This window comes from Momordica charantia, assembly GCF_013281855.1.
Source record: "Momordica charantia cultivar OHB3-1 chromosome 5 unlocalized genomic scaffold, Mcharantia_2.0 BLBB01000005.1, whole genome shotgun sequence".
Classification (NCBI taxonomy): domain Eukaryota; kingdom Viridiplantae; phylum Streptophyta; class Magnoliopsida; order Cucurbitales; family Cucurbitaceae; genus Momordica; species Momordica charantia.
This window is the reverse complement of record NW_028275163.1, coordinates 9436343-9451533: the sequence shown is the minus strand read 5'-3', so window position 1 is coordinate 9451533 and position 15191 is coordinate 9436343.

Below are 15191 nucleotides of genomic sequence, written 5' to 3'. Positions count from 1 at the left end.
GGGCTGATCTGACTACAGGAGATCAGACTCGGACTCCAGCCGAAGGGGGCCCTATGAGAGGTACACCCCAACCACTATTCTGATCTCGGAGATTCTCACTAATATCAAGGAAAACGGATTGGAAAAGCTCCCCAATCGACCTGATAAGCTTACATGGGATCTGGAAAAGTGCAGCAAAGACAGGTACTGACGTTTTCACCGCGACCACGACCATGATACCTCGAGTTGCTGGGAGTTGAAGTGCCAAATTGAAGACTTGATTTAATATGGCTACTTCAAAAGTATGTTGGAAAGTCGGGCTCGAGCTTGGCAAAGAAAAAAGAAGAGAGGAACCGTTCAAGAACGCCACCTCGGAGGGATGACCGGCCTGCGGTCATCAACACCATCTTTGGCGGCCCTAGTGGCGGCCGGTCAGGGAACAAAAGGAAGGAGCTTGCCAGGGAGGCTCGGCGTGAAGTGTGTATTATTTAAGAGCAGAAGCCGACCTGCCCCATCTCTTTCTCCGACTTCGACCTGGAAGGGGTACATTTGCCCCACAATGACGCCCTGGTGATCTCACCACTGATCAATCACGTCCAGGTCAGAAAGGTGTTAGTAGACGGGGGCGCTTCTACCAACATCCTATCTTTCACCATTTATTTAGCACTGGAATGGACTAGGGCATAGTTGAAGAAAAGTTCAACACTTTTAGTTAGATTCATAGGAGAATCCGTCACTCCGGAGGGATGCATCGATATCCCCATTACAATCAGTCAGGGTGACACTCAGGTCACCTAGATGGCCGAGTTCATGGTAATAAATGGAAGGTCGGCCTACAATACCATCTTCGGACAACCTATAATTCATTCACTTCGTGCCATCCCATCGAATTTGCACCAAGTCATGAAGTACTTTACAGCCAATGGGGTTGGCATGATCCGAGGTGAGCAGAAAACATCCCGCGAGTGCTATACCTCGGCACTCAAGGGATCGGCAGTCTGCACCCTGGAAGAACTAGCAAATCCTCTAAGTCCAACAGTTCAAACTTCCATGGACGAGCTGCCCAAGACTAGCCAGCGAGAAGTGGCTGCGCCTACAGAGGAGTTGGAGCTTGTCTCTTTACTCAGTTCAGAGAAGCAAGTGAGCATAGGCACGAAGCTGGGGGCCGCGGACAGAGAGGAGCTCATCTCCTTCCTCAGAGCGAACTCGAACGTGTTTGCATGGTCTCATGAGGACATGCCGGGCATAGATCCGAAGATTATGGTTCATTGCCTCAACATTGACGCATCGTTCCGACGCATTAAGCAAAAGAGAAGACCTATAAATAGAGAGAGGAGTGATGTAATTGTTGAGGAAGTAAGCAAACTTTTAAAAGCTGAATACATCAAAGAAATTTTGTATCCCGAGTGGCTCTCTAATGTAGTCTTAATGAAAAAATCTAATGGAAAGTAGAGAATGTGCGTAGATTTCACCAATCTTAACAAAGCTTGCTCAAAAGATTGTTTCCCACTGTCGAGGATTGACAAGCTCGTGGACGCTACGGCCGGGCACGAGCTACTCAGTTTCATAGATGCCTACTCCGGATACAACCAGATAAAGATGCATGAGCCAGATTAAGTCCACACCTCTTTTATAACTGATCAAGGCCTATACTACTATAAGATCATGCCCTTCGGTCTAAAGAACGCAGGAGCAACTTATCAAAGGATGGTGAACAAAATGTTCGCCAACCAGATCGGACGCAATATGAAGGTCTACGTAGACAATATGCTTGTCAAAAGCAAGAAATCCAAGTCGCACCTGGCCGACCTGACTAAAACTTTTGGGGTCCTCCACAAGTACTAGATGAAGTTGAATCCCGCTGTGCGCCTTTGGAGTTTCGTCTGGCAGATTCTTAGGGTTTATGGTCAATAACCAAGGAATCAAGGCCAACCCAGAGAAAATAAAGGTTGTGCTCGAGATGCAAGCCCCAAGGACCCTCAAGTAGCTACAATGCCTTAACGAAAGAATTACGACCCTCAATCGATTTGTCTCCAGGCCCACAAACAAATGCATCCTTCTCTTAAAAAACTTAAGGAAGAAGGGACCCTTTGAGTGGACAATTGAGTGCGAGAAAGCCTTTGAAGAACTCAAGAGTTATCTCTGCTCGACGTCATTGCTTGCAAAGCCCATGCTCGGAGATAAACTACACTTATATTTAGCAGTGTCCGACAAAGCAGTCAGTTCGGCCCTAGTTAAACAAGACGAAGTGCGGCAAATTCCTGTTTACTACACGAGAAAGGCCATGACCGAGGCCGAGACAATGTATCCCCAAATGGAGAAGTTGGCCCTCGACTTGGTCACCCCGGCACAAAGGCTGAGGCCGTACTTCCAAGCCCACACGGTGACTGTGCTCACAAACCTGCTTTTGAAGCAAGTCTTTCATAAACTAGAAACATCTGGCAGATTGATGAAATGGGTCGTGGAACTGAGTGAGTATGATACTCAGTTAGAGCCCTGAACGGCGGTGAAGGGGCAGACCGTCGCAGACTTCATAGCCAAACTCACTCCTCCACCGTCTTAAACATCTACGTCCGACCAGCCTTGGACGATGTACATGGACGAGTTTTCAAATGAGAAAGGATGCGGAGCGGGTGTGCTTCTCCTCGCCCCGGATGGCATGCGTTTTGAGTACATCATTCGCTTCAACTTCCGTACCTCAAACAATGAGGTCAAGTACGAAGCCCTGTTGGCCAGACTGCACATGGCAAGAGGACTTGGAGCCAGCCACCTTGAAATTTTCAGTGATTCACAGTTGATAGTGAATCAGATCAAAGAAGAGTATCAGACAAAGGACCCTCAAATGGAGAAATATCTGGTAAAGGTCAAGTCGCACCTCGCCCATTTCCAGACTTATGAAATTAGTCAGATTCCGAGATCGCAAAACTCCAATGCCGATGCCTTGGCCAAATTAGAGCTAGCCTACGAGACCGACCTGACGAGATCAATCCCAGTGGAAATCTTGGACAACCCTTCCATTTTGGAGTCGGATATGATGGAAGTCGACTCCCAACCTCCGTCATGGATGGATCCGATCAGAAACTTCCTAGAAAGCGATATTCTAATAGACTCGAGGAAGGCCAAAAAGATGACAAGGAAAGCAGCTCGATACTTGCTTCGAGATGGAACAATGTAACGGCGCAGATTTTCCTTACCCCTCCTTAAGTGCATTTCCAAAGACGATGGGAATTATGTCCTCAGGGAAGTGCATGAAGGGGTTTGTGGCAATCACTCAGGGGCTAGGTCATTGTCGGCGAAGGTCGTTCGTCAAGGTTACTACTGGCCCATAGTGGATCGAGACGCAAAAGAATTTGTGAAAGCGTGTGACAATTTCCAGCGTTTTGTGAATTTCATTCATCAACCTTCCGAGCTTCTGACTCCTATCTCAACACCATGGCCCTTTGCACAATGGAGAGTTGACCTTATCAGACCCTTCCCATTGGGTAAGGGGCAGACTAAGTATGTCGTTGTTGCCGTGGATTACTTCACCAAGTGGGCCGAGGCCGAAGCACTCTTGACAATCATGGAGGCTAGAGTCACGACCTTTATTTGGATGAACGTGGTCCGTCGTTTCGGCATACCCAATGCTATTATGACGGACAATGGCAAGCAGTTTGACAACGCCAAGTTCAAAGACTTTTGCCGCAAGCTTAGAATCAGTCCCCTCTGCTCGTCCCCAGCTCACCCTAAAGCCAACAGACAAGTAGAGGCGGTCAACAAAATCATTAAGCGTGGCCTTAAGCTATATCTTGACGCCATGAAAGAACGGTGGGCCGAGGAGCTACCTGAAGTGCTTTGGTCCTACCAAACTATGCCTCGAGAGTCCACTAGCGAAACTCCCTTCACCATGGCCTTTGGTTCCGAGGTCGTAGTTCTTGTAGAAATTGGGATGCCAACTGAGAGGATAGACTACTACGAGCATGCTAGGAACTAGAGGAACTACTCCTCAACCTCGACCTCCTCGATGAGAAGAGGGAAGCAGCCCAACTACGTATGGCCGAGTACCAAAATCGAATGGCAAGACACTACAACTCGAGAGTCCGACCTCAGAGTTTCCAGGTCGGACACTTAGTCATTCGCAACGTGCAGAAGCATGTTGAGGCATTGGAACCAAGTTGGGAGGGGCCATTCGAAGTCAAGGGCATAGTTCGACCTGGGACGTATATACTCGCCGACCTCGAAGGAAAGCTACTCTCGCACCCCTGGAACGTGGAGCATTTGAAAAGGTATTACCCTTGTAATGTCAAAATGGTCCAAAAGTGGAATGGGACTTGTAAAAATTCTCAAAGGTTAATTCCATTAAAGGGCACCGTATCATTTAATTTTATGTCTTCTAAGGGATGAGTTCGATGTGAAATTAAATGGGGGCCGAACGTGTATTAAGACTTGGACAAAATTCGAACCTTTAGAACTTACGAGTTCGATGTGAGATGGACATTAAAGTCTGGAAAAATTCAAGCATTAGGAACTTACAAGTTCGAGGTAAAATGTGAACTAAAACTTTGAAAAACTTACAGTTTTATAAATTACGAGTTCAAAGCACGACGAGGCGAATTTAGAGAGAACTAAAAAAGAAACAGTATATTCATACTTCAAAGTTTGGGTCGAGACGTATAAACCTCGAGACCCAGTACAGGTTATCAAAAGGAAAAAATATGATAAGAAAGCGGAAAGAGTCGGAGATACCTCAGCTGCTTCCGAGGTGCGACCCGAGCTCGCCTTGGGACCCAAGGATGTCTATCTCTTGGGAGTCCATCATCACAGTCTCTTGGGAGGAATTCGCACCAACGGGTGGGAGGAGAGCCTCGCCAACCTCTTGAGAAGACGGATCCGCGTCATCACCCTCATTGAGCTCGACGTCGGACTCGAGCTCCTTCAAGCATTGCTCCACGAAGTCTTGAGGGCCAGGGGTCCCATTGGGACCAGAAGCCCACTTCTCCGCATACATGAGCTTGATGGGCACGAGATCGAGCTCGGGGTCCATTTCCTGGACTCCTTTCATTAAGAACCTAAAGCTGGCATCACTGAAGTCCTTATCGAAGTCAGGATGTTTGCGAAATTCCTCTTCTAGGAGAACCCCATTTCTAAGCTTGGACTCTTTGAGCTCGAGCTTAGCCTTCAGCTCCGCCACCACGGAATCACGAGTCCTTAGTTTGACTTCCAGGTCGTCTCGGAGGCGCTCGAGGTCATCATTCTGCTTCATTAGCGCGAAGTTCTCCTTCTCAAGGCACTTGGTTACGACATGTGCGCCCCTCAAATTCTCCAGGTGCCGAGCAGCTTCTGTTTGGGCACTCTTGAGCTCGACCTTGTCAGCTTCAAAGGTGGACCTCCACGCCTGAGCCTCAGCGCGAGCCTCTTTGAATTCCCCTCCAGGGCAGCAGCAGCCTCCAATGCAGCTAAGGAGGCCTCCCGCTCCTTCACAGTAAGAAGCTCGCGCCTCTCCAGCTTGGCTTTCACCATAATGGCTGTTTGGCAAGCCGCAACATGAGCTTATGGGCATGGACTAAGAGAAGCAAATTGTTAGTATGAAATATAAGCCTACAAATGCAAAGGAAATCAAGCAAGGTCTCACCTTCTTACCTAAGTTCCCAAACCTATAAGGGACGTTGAAGAAAGGTAGGTCGGACTCGTTCCTAGCCAGCCACGCGACAGAGGCGAAGAACCACTTTCCAACTCACGTCTTTATGGAGGTTAGACCCTTTAGAATGCCTCATCCGCCCTTCCGGGCACACACGTAATATCTCCTAGGCTTCCTAGAGATTCGCTTAACCTCGAAGCAAGCCAGAAGCTGGTCGACTCCGAGGAGGTCCAGGTCGTCCACTTCCCTACATCTAAGCCAAAATAAAACGACTAAATCGAAAATGACTCCCCATCCATTGGGGGCCACCTGAGCAGGCGCTAATCCAGTTCAGAATAGGAATTCCTGCACTAAAGGTTGAACGGGAAGGCGAAAACCATATTCAAACATTTTCAAGTAAAGGGTTACGCACCCTTCAGGTGGATTATCAACTCGTTCCCCTTCCTTAGGAAGCCTAAGGATGATGTCATTTGGAATGTTATATCTCCTACGAAGGGGGCCAAGGTAGTTCTCAGACATCTGGGAAGGGAATTCTAAACCTTGTCCCGAGGCTGAAGTATCGCTATGATCCCCATCATCCTTTGAGAACCTAAAATTATATATCTCCTCCTTTAGTTCGGAGCCTAACCTATTGGCGAACTCCTCTATGGAATCGGCCCTTCTAGGCGAAGGGTCCTAATTCCGAGCTGCCCCGTTAGACGAACTGCTATTACTTAGACTCGAGGGACTAGAGGACGTCGACATGACCTTGAAAATAAAAGATAGAACTTAACAAGAGAAAAGGAACGAGACTGGCCTAAAGATTCCGATATGATGAAGTTGGACTCCAAGATTTCAGAAAGCGTAAAAATGGAAACAGAACCTTGGGGGTATTTATAGTAACCCAAAATTCAATCCTGGCCACACACGTGTCCCAAATTGGACGTCTCAGATCGTAAGAAGTCTGAACGTCAGAAGTAATCAAGCGTGCGCCAAACGCCGGTTCTATTTTTTAGGTTTCTCAACGGTAACATTTATCATGACGGCCTCGGAAGTCATCACGTGAATCCATTTCCCTAAAGGGAAACGATCTTCTCTGTCAGGTCAAGATCGAACCTGGCAGAGATGGGGCCAATGTTTGGGGATGAAATATCTTATTGCCACGTATAGGACGGGGACTGGTCACTGAAAAAAGATTAAGAGGAACAAATTAAGGGAGCTCAAATTCCTATTAAAGAACTAACCTGTTATCTCCAGGAAAGTGTCCGAGTTCGATGTGCTCGAACCCGACACGTCCAACCTCAAATCTGACCAAGGTAACCGCCTGTCGTAACCTAAACCTATAAATAAAGGGCCTCATTTCCACTATCAGGTAACTTAATATTGAGTCCGAGCTGTTTACTGACTTGAGCGTCGGAGATTTTGCCCTCTTGTGCAGGTCTTCCTTTGACGATTCGGGTTGGAGCAGGGACCGGGTTCGAAGCTCGATTAAAACGTTGTGCAAATTCACGCATAAACAATTTGAAAATGATGTGACAGGTTTATCTCAAGCCTAATTACATGATAGGTCAACATGTCTTATAAATGTTGAATAATTTAAGGTGACGGTGAATTATTAGACACAATATTGAAATTTTAGAGATGTATTAACATCTTTATAAAATTAAAAATTAAATAAATAAAAGATCAAACTTAATATTTAATTGGTAAACTTAAAGTTTTCAACACTCAATTAGTTATGCGTGTAAGGGAAAAATATCATTCAAAACTCAGGATGCCATTCATAATCAGTAATTTACGATAATATATTGTGTGTATAATTGAAAGTCTTAAAAACTAAAGTATAGTTGTAATATGAACAATAATTTACTAGTAAAAAAATTTGTCCAATTACATATTCAAAGTCAACTTATTATTTTGTGATAGACAAAATGATACAGTTTGGCATTTGTTCAAATTCTTAAATAAATATATTTAAAAAAAAACAAATATCATTATTGCTCTTTAAAAAGTTTGAGCGAGTCATCAAACAAAAATTGAAGAAACTCAACTAGATTTTCTCAGAATAATCTAATTAGTTTACAAGTTTCAATCACACTATTTAATGATAACAAACTTTATTTATCGATAACTGTAGTGTTTCAACATATTGATAGCATAGAATTCGGAAACACAAATCCAGCGCCCTTTAAATCACTCGAATCAAAGTTCAAACGAACAAGTTATGACAAAAACAAGTTTGAAAAAAAATGTTACAATGTCACTTGTGCGGTAGACAATTAGAGCCAGAAACTGATACGTGACCATTGATGTGACACTTTACTAACATGATAGATGACGCGATAGTTGACATTACACAAATGATCTAAAAGTGGTGGATAATAGGACAACTAACGTGGCATTAATAGTCGATTTATGCTGAAGTGGCAGCTAGCATGGCGTTCAATGATCAAATCAAGCTGACGTGACAAGAACAAAAGTGGTGACATGTGGCAACATCAACTGCTGTACACGTGCTGACGGAATTTGCTAGGACAAGTAAAAGGACGACACCTAACGAGCTCCGGATAACAAAAAAGTAACAAAAAAATAGGAAATTTGCCGCGCGGCTCGCTGCCTTAACTCGCGCTGGCACTACATGCGCCTGACGTGTCCATAAGGTTTGCACGAGTACAGGCCTTTTCTCAGTCCTGCGTTTGGGCTTCTTTTTCTCTCGTCATTTCAGAACCTTTCCCCTCCCTTTCTAGTCATTTTTCATTCCAATTTCATCCTTTAATCTCAACCCTTCATTTTATTTACCTAGATCTAATGGTTATTCTTCAAACTAACCTCAATCCTTCTTGATCACGAGTCACCTCTCTCCAAGAATTCAATCATTCTTGTTGGGAAATTAACGGTCCTGTATAATTTTCCATTCCACAGAAAATATCCAAACACAACCACAATATGCAAATAGAAAGAGAAAAACCGTAAAGCACAAGATAGATGACAAAACAAATTATACTGGTTCACCACTAATGGCTACGTCCAGTCTTCCATTCATATGTGTGTAATTCACTAATAATGTTATGATTGAAATACAACAACTCTCCCCAAAATATCCTTTAGAGGTCCCAGCAAAAGTTTCCCAGCTTCTAAGTATTGTAACACAATTAATACTTAGGTAGAGGAGTGAAAAACTCACAAGAATCAAGATCTAATTACCTCGAATATGTTGATCTTAATCAACTCTAATGCTTCTGCCAATACCCGAGCCACTACCACTGATTAACTGCCAAAACTCTCTGAAAATCGGCTCCTAAAACCCCTTGTTCGGCTTAGAAAACCCTAAAACCCGAAACTGCGAATTTATAGATTCGAAACAACGCCATGGTGTTGTCCACGGTGCCATGACACTATGGACGGACAAAAGTCCACGTCCGTCTTAATAGGACAGTGTCGCGGCGCTGCCTCCTTGGCCCTTGTGGCCTGTAGCGCTTCGCTTCCCTGTTTTCATCCCAGCTTCGATCCCGACTGATCCCTAGCTCGTTCTGATATCATTTTGGCTCCACCAATCCCAATAATTCTTTGCTCCAAGATCATCTCAAAGAGCTTCAATTGACAAAAAAAAAAAAAAAAGGTAGGGCTCATTTGATAACGTTCCCGATTTTTGTTTTTTTTTCCTCTTTTTTAATTGAGAAAAATAGAATTGTATGACTCTAACACCCATGGATGCAAAAATGATAAAACAAGATTTATATTTATGTCGAAATAAATTGGAAATTGGAAATGGTAACAAGAAACATATTTTTGTTGTTTCCAAAATTTCTATACAATTTTGAGAATGTTTCTAAAAAAATGAAAAACAAGAAACATAAATAGTTTTCCAATGCTTAGATTTCTTAACAAAATTGGATCTAAAATTGGAAAAGAGAAATAAGAAACGAAAATGTTATCAAACAATCCCTTAACTCCTCTTGATCCTTACGAGTAGGGTTCAAAATGTCGAGAGACATGTCGACATCGACATAGGATGGAAAAGTCCATTTTCCCCCATATCGTCGACATGTCGAAATGTCGACATGTCTTTTTTTTTTCTCTTCTTCTTTTAAGGTTATTTTATTTTCATTCTCTTCTTACTATACCACTACAATCTATAATTTCTCATAACTTCGATGATTGTAATCTTAGTCTGTTCAATGAAACATTCGAATTTTAATATTGTATAAAGTATAAATAATAAGATTTGTAATTTGTTTTATTGATAATTTCTAATCCAATCTAGTCCTTATTTACACAATTGAACAATATATGTGAAATATTATTGATATATATAAAGATTGAAATAATCTTAGAATTTTTAAAAAATAAAATATTATTATATACAAATAGTGCTGAAACATGAAGTAGAATAAGTAACTTAATTAATACTAAAAAGATGATCTCGGAGGATCTAGTGCACTATCTTGATAACTTTGATATAAATTACAATAGTTCTCCACAGTCATCCTAGACTGAAAGTTTTGAAGGTAGTTGCTCAAATGAGTAGAATATAAAGCACGTATGGATCCTTGGTAGATAATTTGATGAATGACACAATCTTAAGGTTGAAGTGTTTGAAAATTGTGTAAATTTGATTGGAAAATTGGATTAATGATTGATTTGAAAATGCGTAAATTCAAATTTTTTTTAGTACTAGACTTGTGTATTTATTATTTATGATAACTTTTATTTTTGGGGAATTTATTTTACATCATTGAGATTATTAATTAAGGTCAACATGGGAGCAACTTGGGATTGTGAGTGTGATTAATTTAATCCAATCCACTAAAAAAAACTTGAGATGTCATCTCTCTGCTCACACTTTTATATTTCTTGAGTGATGCAATAAAATCTTAATTGAATCGTGAAATACTCCAGCTATGACATGATATTTATTTGGTAAAAAGATGCAAATTCAATAATAAAGTGTTGAAATCCAACTTAAAAGTAAAAAGTATATAACATGTCCAAATAAAAGAATCAATTCCCACAAAAATACTCTTCCACAAAATGTTCATAACTAGCCAAGAAAAGAAAAATATATCTTCAGAAGAATTTGAAAGTCATCTAATTGAAAGAGAGTGTTCATCTGAACAATTATTCAAAAATTTTAATTTAAAATATTATAAATTTGAAAATAGACATGCTAAAAGAATATAATAATGAAACACGCATAATAAAGTAACAATTATTTTTATATCAAAGTCAAAGACGAGGAAAGGTGTGTTTCCCATTTTACTAATTCTCGAAACCTCAACGAAGTGGACAGCAAAAATGATTACTATTTCTTTTTCAATAATTTATGGCAATTATTAACAATAATTCACAAATTAGGTCATTTAAATTTGGATTTGGAATGTCAATCTAATTAAAATAAAAATAAACCTCCATCAAGGAAAGTTTGAATAGTTTACCAGTATCTGACTCTTTAATATTTTGAATTAATTTAGTCTTGCGATGTTTGCCTTTTTTTCTATTTTGTTTTTAACCTTTAAAAGTATTTAATCTAATTTTTTATGCATTATTGATTTTTTCTTCAATTCACCCCTAAATATTAAAACAAGGATGATAGGAAAATTCAAAGGGGTATATATATATATATATTTTTTTTTATGAGGATTCTTTTAGTACAATATTTGGTTGGGAATTCAAATTTATGATTTTTTTTTTTACCAGAGATGAATTTCTTAATTATTTGAGTTACACTTTTTATGAGGCTCTTAGGTTATTAGGACAATAGCGTTTCTAGTTGGTAATTTTCTAGCACTATAAGTCTTATTGTAGGTCAATTATACATGAGTTACTATTACATTAAATCATCTTAAATGGTTGATTTTTTTATTCTTTTTGGAAAGAAGACTCAATTGTTAGCCATTGGAAGGTTTAATTTCATTAAATTGAACTTCCAACTTGGATAAATGTAACCTTTATCTTAAACTTGAATAAGTGTTATTAATTTTTACTTTCCAATAGACTTTTGTTCAAGGAATGTTAGAAAAAAAAATATCCATGTATGTTTTTAATGAAATTATAAAACATACCATTAATGAAATAATCTTTTTTAGTTTTAGAACATTTATTAATGGTTGATCTTGTGCACTGACTTAATTTTATGGCAAATATTGACTGAAATTAGGTAGCTTCGAGATCTTTACCTTCACTTTTGTTAAAATTTGTGGACACGAATTCAGTAGAAATAGAATATAAAGTACAAATTGCTATACTTTTTTAAGTTTAAGTTTGGAGTTCAAAGAGATGAAATTAAAAGTGTTGCATGAAAATGGATTAACCACCAAATTCATAGGTGAAAATTGATTCTTTTATTCTCTTTTTATTTTATTTTATAGGTGGACATGTCTATTTTATCACTTGCAAATGTCTATTTTATTAAATTAAAACCTAATCTGTTGTAAACTCAATTACTAAAATGTAGTTATTATTTTGTCAATAAATTTTAACCTCTTCTATGATAGTAAAGATTTGACTAAAATTAAACAACTATATAATAGTTGAAATCGAACTAATAATGAAATTGAAAAATTAATTTTCATTATTGTTCCGTTCTTGTGTTCTTTAGTTATTTTACATCTTGATGTTTATGCTCGTACTTTCACTTGACGAAATAGTTTTCATTCCAGAGGTCAGAACTTTGATGGAGTCTACTTTGGAGTTATTTTGTTTTGTTCTTAGTTTTGTTTGGTTTTTTTTCTTTGTCGATTTCTTTCCTTTTTTTTTTTTTCAAGTCTGGTTCTTGTTCTGCCTTGATCCACGGATCCTTTCTTTTTTGCCTTACAATATCTACCCGATTTTCGCAAAGAAAAAAGAAAAATGACCAAAATATTAGCCACTAAACACAAACTTTTGTAATATAAGAAAAATAAAACCAACTGAATCGAATTTAATTTTTCCATTCTTACCCTCAGTCAGATCGTACGATTGAAACAGTAATTAATTCAGCTAGTTTCTCTGTGCTAATTAATTGGCGTTTGACTTTCACCAAATTGGACTCTTATAGGATTAAAATATATAACATTATTGGATATTAATTATGTCATAGAAAAACCACTTTTCCATGGTATTAAAAAAATTAGAAAACTAGCTTCCTTGGTTACCTCAACTCCATCAATTTAAAATAAATATGCTTATGGAAGCATAACCTAGGAGCCACATGCATTGGTTGACAATTCTTTTCAACTTTCATAAGAATATTCTTAGCATATGAAACCAATTATTAATTGGACGAAACCAAATTAAAGTTGATCTCTTTCTTATGTAACAAATTGACACCAACGAAAGTTGATCAAACAAGATGTGCTATGAGTGTTCCTATTAACTTCTTTTGATGATGTATTTAATTTATAGCTAGTTCAAAAAAAATGAAATCAATTCAAAATATCAATCTCGACGAGTGAGATTTTTGTTACATATGGACCTTCCATATTTTCACAATGGTACGAACATTGTCCAATTTGGACATAAGCTCTCCTGATTTTGTTTTGTGACTGACAATGGCAATAGTAGGCTTTTATTCAAGATATATCTCTTGTATAAATCTAGCTAACTTGATAGAGCCATCCTTTTGGACTTTCAGGATTTTTATGTTACGACTAAGTTTAGACCTTGACTTTTATACCAATCGTTGGGAACAAGCGACCCTCTTGTTATGGTATAATATTGTCAACTTTGTACCTAAGCTCTCACGACTTCATGTTTGGGTTTTAGTCAAAAGACCTGATACTAATTATGAAAATTGTTGTCCTTATGTATATTCTTATTTCTAAGTTCTAACATTTTTAAAATAAAAAAGAGGCGAAATAGAAAAAATGATCCCTAATCTATTAGCCAGGTAATTCTCAATTCATTTATTTTATTTTTTCAAAATTTAATTTTCAATCTCAAAACTAATGGGCTGAGTGCAGCAAATAAAATCCATTTATGAAATAGAAGAGTTAGTTTCAACATCTTAATTCATATTTATCGTACAAATCTTTTATAAATTAATTTTACGTTATGTAGTAGCTTTCATTTAATTTATATCGGTACCTATTCGGATACTAAATTATGTATTATATTTTGTCATCAAAGAATTATATTTTTTTCATATAGATTAATTTAAAATAGAGAGTGAACTAAGACAAATTAGATTAAATCTATCGTTAACTTTCCTTGGAATTTGAACCAACAGGAATACTGTTTTATGAACGAGTGAAATAGATGCAATTGGTTATCGCCATTTTTTTTAATATTGTTTAAAATTAAACTTATTTTAAAAATAATACTGATTTATTTGAAAAAAACAGAAAAAATTGTAGTTTTGAAAACTTGTTCCAAAAATATAGCAGTTTGAAAGAACCGGGCTTGGTCGTCTCTTAGGATATTTTTTTTCTCTCTCTCTACTACGTGGTCGTCTCAGACTCAAACTATCCTTGTTCCTCAAACTCGTCGGAGCTTTCTTCTTTTGTCGAGCTCCGATGTTTTGTCCATCAGAAATTGATAGTTCGAAGGCAATTTGGATTCCCATGTGAGATTCGCCTTACGCGACGCTGCGAAATAACCGTTGACTCCGGCCAATCTGCAAATCTCCGGCGAGTCCAAATGCATCAGAACCAGAGCGGAAGATCCACGAGATTCAAGGGGAGGAACGCGAAGAGGACAACATGTTGGGATAAACACTTAAATTTATGGACCAATTATCTCCTCTTGTGTGAACCTAATAGGAAATAGCAAGTAAAAATAATAATCCAAACAAGCACATGACAGAACCAATTTTAACGTGAAAAACCCCCCTCAATGTGAGGAGTAAAAAACGATGGACCGAAGTTAAATATCCACTATAATCAATAATAGGTACACCAAGTTCTCCCTAGCAACAACTAAGGGCATACAATAATAATATCTCGAGACAATAAATCTCGGCAAACAAAGGGAATAAATCAGGGAAGAAAATTAGAAAGATCTCACTTAGAAACTGGCACCAACTACCCACTGTATCTGACTATAGGCAGCTCCAAAAGAAATCTTCACCGTCCAGATTGAAGACCATCGTGTTACGAACACGCTGTCAAAATTTCACCTCGATCGGACCATGGATCGACCTCCGATTGTGCAAAAAACATTACTGTACGAAATGAATTTCTTTTCTGTTTTCTCCCCTCGATCTCCGTGCAGAGACTTTTCCCTTTCTCTCTTCAAATGTTATATTCGGCTGTACCTTAATAAGATATATATATATATATATAAACCCTAAACATAATGGCCCATGTGGGCCTTAAAGTTGTTAGGCTTTCACATATGTGAAAAATACCCAACAAATCTCTCCCTTTTCACTGTGTGAAAGAAATTGCTGTCCCAGCAATGGAACGACAAAACTCAAGTTTTTCTCTTGGTAGATTCTTTGTCAACATATCGGATCCATCATTGAGAGCATCTCTCATCCAGTGATACCTCACATCAATATGTTTCGTTCTCGAATGAAATGTTGAATTCTTACCAAGATGAATAGCACTTTGATTATCGAAAAATATCTCACATACTGTTGTTGCTTAAAGCCGAGCTCCTGTATAAATCGCTTCATCCACAACATCTCCTTGCACGC